Genomic DNA, 6,689 nt, shown 5'->3' on the forward strand with positions numbered 1-6,689 from the left:
CTTAGCTGTATTTTTTCAAAATTCTAGTCTTATCACACACTTCCTCCTCCACCCATATTTTAGAATAATCCCTTGGGGTTATTGCCTTTCACCCCGCCTGATACTGGAGTTTTGAAATCCTTCATAATTCTGAAAGTACTGTAAGTTCTCTGAGGCCAATGGTGATCTATGGTCTTTGATGTTCCAGATTTTTGAGTCTTCTCATTCCAGTACAGGGGTATTTTCCTTTCTGGTAGGTCTGGGGAAGATAAATTGTTCTGGCATATGTAATTTTCATCAGTTGTACCAGTAACCCATACTCCTCAATACAAGTGAATAGAGTAAGAGATGGGATATCTGAGTATTTCATAGTATGAGTTTAGTGTATTAGAAAACTTTCCACACAGAAATTTTTATTAATTCTCAAGTCTAGGGCCATGGTTGTTATGGGAAATTGTACCATATCTCATAGTGGGAGAGTTTGTTGACTGAGTTTTGCCAGTAGTCCATCTCTGATAACAATAAATGACTCATTTGAATTAATACTCCTCAGGATGCTCTTATAAAGGCATCTATTATACTTTTAATTTCTTTTAAGAGAAAGACAAGCCATATTTGTAATTTATGGGAGAGGGGCCAGGCTCTGCCCCAACTATTGTACCAGACTATGTTTACTCCTTATGGGTGTCCTTACCTGTGAGGAGGAGTGGACTTGGGGTGGACTAGGGTGGAGATAAGGGAGAGTGGAAGAAGGCAAGGGGGTGGATGAAGGTGAGAGGGTTGGGAGGAAGGATGAGAGGGAGAACTGTTGTTGAAATGTAAAATGAAATAAAAAATTAAAAATGGAAAAAATCCTTAATACTGGGAAGTGAGAAAAATCAAACCACATTATTCATACAAGAATGGCTATAACAGTAATAACTGGTACTTTTTTCTTCTTTTACTCATCCAGACACTGTTGTTGTAAGATTAATATTAATGTACTTAACTCCTCTATCTATCTATCTGTCTGTCTGTCTGTCTGTCTGTCTGTCTGTCTGTCTATCTATCTGTCATCTATTTCTCACATTACTTCTCATTTCTTTGTAATGCTTGTAATTGACAGACATATACATATACTCATTTGTCACTTTACATTGTGTAATGTAGTTTTTAAAAGGAAGGACTTTTATATATCATGTTAACTAAAATCAGACAAATGTATAATATACTTAGTAAAAACTTTGTTCAGTTGATTGAATTAAATAAACTTTCATTCTGAAAATGAGCCCTTGAATATCCTTTGCAGATAGAGTAAATGTGTGCAGAGATGCACCATGGAACCTATACACAGTCAAATGTCATGAACAAAAGGGAGATTTTTACTTCAGTGTCACAGGGTGGTACTTGAGCTAATTCAGAAAGGATGGGGTATTTGAGTAAGAGAAGGAAGGAATATTAAACAAGAATTTACTTTTAACCTTCAACTCTAGTGCTTCCAGGAACAATGATAGATATGTTGTAAGAACTCACATATTGTGAGTGAGTAGCAAAGAAAATTATGCAAAATTTTCAAGCCTAGTATCGAGGGATCAGTGTGGTCTATGCTTGCCAGAATATGGGTTTCATATTCTGGTTTCTTGTGCTTAACATGACTTCAAGTTGTATTCATTTTCCTATAAACACCATAGTTTTGGGTCAGAGAAGGCGATTTGGATAAGAGGGTAGTAAGATATAGGTGCTACAAAAGAAGAAATGGGAAAATGGGGAAGAGCAGTACTGATGCTTATAAAGAGGGGGTAGGAGGGATAAAAGAGAGTAACAATGATTGAAAAAGTCATAGGGAAACATTTTATGTTTATTTAAATACATAAATATATATGGGAGTCGTTAGATTTATTTTTTTTCCTTTATCCTTTATTCATCTATTTATTTTCCATCCCACTAGCAGCCTTCACCCATTCTCCCCTCTGAGCTTCATCCCACCCCCACATTCCCACTCACCAATCATCTCCTCCATCTCCATCCAGGGAAGGCCAGGCCCCTCATGAGTATCAAAATAACATGGCATATCAAGTAGGAGTAAGACTAAGCACCTCCCTATGTATTAAGGCTGGGCAAGGCAATCCAGTATGAGGAATAGGTTCCCAAAAGGCAGCAAAACTATCAGAGACAACCCCTGTTCCCACTGTTAGGAGTTCCACAAGAGAACCAAGATACACAGCTGTAACAATGCAGAGTTCCCATGCCAGTCCCATGGAGCCTTCCTGGTTGTTGGTTCAGTCTCTGTGAATCCCTATGAACCCAGGTTAGTTAATTCTGTGGGTGTAGGGAGCCGTCCCTGTATTTTCCATTACAAGATGGCGCCTGCATCCAGCAGGCACCAAATGGTAAACAAGCTAGTGCGCAGGCGCTGGGTAACTTTCCATCCCTTGGGCTCTGCCTCTCCCGTGGCGTCATATGGGCCAATGGGCTGCAGCCAATCAGGAGGTGACACGTCCGAGGCGAAGGTTGTAAAGCTATATAAGGGTTGGGTTTTGGATGTTTGGCTTCTCCGCTCTGTAAGCTTATGTTCTCCCTCTCAAGATGCATTAAAGCTTTACTGCAGAAGGATCCTGAGTGTGCCACGTCGTTCTTGCTGGCGAGACGGTAGCGCGGGACATGTGCGTTTTCTTGTGTTATACTTGATTCTTCTGGCTTCTACAATCTGGTCACAGGAGGTGGCCACTTCAGGCTAATTATCCACTAAGGAGTCTAAGCTGGTATCCTCCCTGCAGACACCTGGTAGAGTCCCCTGAGTCAGGCTTCCAGCCCACACAAAATGCCCTCTGCTCCAGCAGTACCCCTTATCACTCTCCCACTTTGTGACCATCCCCTCCCAACTTGATTGCTCATGTTCCTATCTCCACCTGCCCTCATTCCACTCATGAAATCTCCATTTTCCTTGCCCAGGAAGATCTGGGTGTCTCCCCACACCCCTTCACAAACCCTCCCTGACCTAGTCTCTTTGGGTCTGTGGGTTAAAGCATAGCTATCCCTTATTTTACAGCTAATATCCACTTATTAGTGAGTACATACCATGTTTGTCTTACTCAGCATGGATTACTTTACTCAGGATGACTTCATCTAGTTCCATCCATTTACCTTCAAATTTCCCAGTGTCTATTTTAACAGCTGAGTAATAACCCCATTGTGTAAAAGTACCACATTTTCCTTATCCATTCTTTGGTTGATGGGCATCTAGGTTGTTTTCAGGTTCTGGCTATTACAAATAATGCTGCTATGAACATAGTTGGACAAGTGTCTTTGTGGTATGATTGGACATCTTTTGGGTATATGCACAAAAGAGTTATAGCTTGTTCATGTGGCAGGTAGATACCCAGGTTTCTAAGAAACCACCACACTGACTTCCAAAGTGGCTGTACAAGTTTGCATTCCCACCAGCAGTGGAAGAGTGTTCCCCTTTCTCTATAGTCTCTCCAGTATGAACTGTTACCTGTGTTTTTTGATCTTAGCAATTCTGACAGATGTATGATGGAATCTCAGTCGTTTTGATTTGCAATTCCATGGTAGTGAAGGACATTGAACATCTCCTTGTGTGTTTCTCTGCCAGTTGAGATTCTTCTGTTGAGAATTCTCTATTTAGTTATGTGCCCCATTTTTAAATGGATTATTTGGTTTATTGATACAATGTTTCTTGAGTTCTTTATATTTTTTGGAACCAGACCTCTGTCAGATGTAGGGTTAGAGAAGCTCTTTTCCTGTTCCATAGACTGCCATTTTGTCCTATTGACACTGTCCTTTGCCTTACAGAAACTTCAATTTCATGAAGTTCCATTTATTAATTGTTGATCTTAGTGCCTGTACCATTGGTTTTCTGTTCAGGAAGTTGTCTCCTGTGCCAATGTGTTTGAGATTATTTCCCACTTTCTCTTCTATCAGTTTCAGCATTATGAATTTATGTTGATGTATTTGATCCGCTTGAATTTGAGTTTTGTGCAGGGTGATGAATATGGATCCATTTGCAATCTTCTACATGTTGACATCCAGTTATGCCAGCACTGTTCGTTGAAGAAACTTTCTTTTTTATAGTTTATAATTTTGTCTTTTTGTTGAAAATCAGGTGTTCGTATGTCTTTGGCTTAATTCCATTGATCCACCTGCAACTCTATAGCAGAGCTTGAAATCAGGGATGGTGATCAGTTCAGCAGTTCTTTTTGGACAAGATTGTTTCAGCTATTCTGTTTTTTGTTTTGTTTTGTTTTTTGTTTTGTTTTTCTATATGAAATTCAGCATTGTTCTTTCAATGCCTGTAAAGAATTGTGTTGAGATTTTAATGGGGATTACATTGAATATATAGATTGATTTTTTACTGTTACAGATCCATGAGCATGGGCAAAATTTCCATCTTCCGATATCTTCATCAATTTCTTTCTTAAGACTTTTTCACTTGCTTCATTAAAGTTAAACTAATATATTTTTGTATTATTGAGGCTACTGCAGAATGTGTTGATTTTATTTCTTTCTCTATCCATTTATCATTTGTATATAAGAGGACTAATGATTTTTTTTAGTTAATCGTGTGTCCAGCCATATGTCTATAAGTGTTTACCAGTTGTTGGAGTTCCCTAGTAGTGTTTTTGAGGTTGCTTATGTATACGCTCATATAATCTGCAAATAAAGATGCTTTTACTTCTTTCTTTCCAATTTATATCCACACTATTTCCTTTTGATGTCTTATTGCTTTAGCTAGAACTTCAAGTACTATATTGAATAGGAATAAAGAGAATGGACAACTTTACCTTGTTTCTCATTTGAGTGGAATTGACTTGAGTTTCTCTCCATTAAATTTGATGTTAGCAATCAGCTTGCTGTATATTGATTTTGTTATGTTTAGGTATGTCCCTAGTATCCTTGATCTCTCTAAGATTCCTAGATCTGCCCTGGTCTCTGATAAGTACACTTCTGAAGCTGTAGACAAGGATATGGAGTCCAGAGAATGGAGGGCAGACTGGAGTCTCAAGATCTTGTCTGTCCTCTGAGGTCTCTAGTACAGCTGCTGACACCGGGGTCCCTGTATCAGGCCTGTGCTCCAGTAAAACTGAAGTTTTCTTCTGGACTTGTAGACTTGGAGTTCCTAGATTCTGCTTGGCCTCTGGTAAAGTGGAGATCTTCTTCTGAATTTGTAGATCAGGATATGGAGCCAGGGGTGAGGGGTTAGTCTGGGATTGTTGGGTATGCTTTAAAGGGGTTTTTGGGAACAGTGGGTAGTGTCTTACCTGTGGTTCCCAGTAACAGTCTGGCCTCCCATAAGCCTGTAGGCCTTAGTATGGATCCAAGGGTAGAGGATGCAGTCTTCAGATTTAATTTTTTTAATTGAAACTTTTGTATAAAAATGTTCCAATTAAAAGAACATCACATGTCAAAACTAACCATACTCAAAACTTCATAACTCAATGAACTTCTATATAGTTAGAGTAGCCATTCAAAATAGAAGCTATAGAGATTAAAACTGGATTTCATACTTCAACTTTAGAATGTTTTTATGTATTTACCCACAACCTACACTGAAAAGTCCATGATAGACTTAGAATCAGAAACACAAATATCCTCTTGCATAACTCATTTTCATTATTTGCATTCTGTCCATCATTTTCTAATATTTAGCCTTTCATTATTCTTTTATTGTGTTCTGTTGTATACATGTATGTATACCATGTACATGCCCAGTGCCCACAAAGGTCAGAAGATGTTGAATCCTCTAGACCTGGAGTTACAGATGTTGTGAACCATTGTGTTCATGCTGGAATCAAACCTGCATTCTCTGCAAGACCAAAGGTACTCTTAACCACTGAGTAATCTTTCCAGCCCCATAAATAATTGAAATGATGTTATTCTATTTGAGGTGCTAATGCCCGCCTCCCCCAAACCATTGGCTAGCTAATAAAAACTGCACAGACAACATAATAATCCTCTTTTATATCATTATAGAAGTTCAAAGGATTATCAAAAAAAGTTGTTGCCTCCCAGAATAAGATCCTATTGCTGAGGATGCCACAACCTCACACACAGCACTTAGAAGAATCCAAATAAAACTGACACAGGAGTCTCCTCTCCAAGAATTAGCTCTCATAACATCTGAAGTTACTATGCAAGTTGCCAAAGAAGAAACGTCATTAAATTTTAAATCAATGATAAACACTGTGAGCCATAAAGAATTACCAACATGGCAACCTATCTTCAATGGGGCAATAGTGGCACTTATATCATGAAGGTAAACAGCAGCCAACTGATTAGATATAAGGCCCACTCAAAAGGGTATTCATGACTGCTACAATAAACCCAACCAACTACCTCCAACTGGTGAGGTCATGGACACTAGAAGAAAATCTACTACTGCGTTATTGTAAACTATCACATAATTGACAACTGTATTTTAAAAACTTATCCTTCTATTATAAGTGTAGTTCTCACTTGTCATCAAGCAAGTTATTTTTTCAACAGATGGAGACTATAACAGAAATCCATAATCTCAACATGCTAAGAACTGACTGTGGGGTTCTCATACCCAACTGATACTCCTATAACACCAACATTTCATCCAAATTTCAGGGAACACTCCAGAAGATGGGGGAGACAATGGCAGGAATCAAGGGCAAGGATGTGTGCTACATTATACTGTGTTCTGTATAGAACAGGGAAACTGCATTTTTGAAATCCCAATAATATAG

This window comes from Phodopus roborovskii, unplaced genomic scaffold, assembly GCF_943737965.1.
Source record: "Phodopus roborovskii unplaced genomic scaffold, PHOROB, whole genome shotgun sequence".
Taxonomy (NCBI): Eukaryota; Metazoa; Chordata; class Mammalia; order Rodentia; family Cricetidae; genus Phodopus; species Phodopus roborovskii.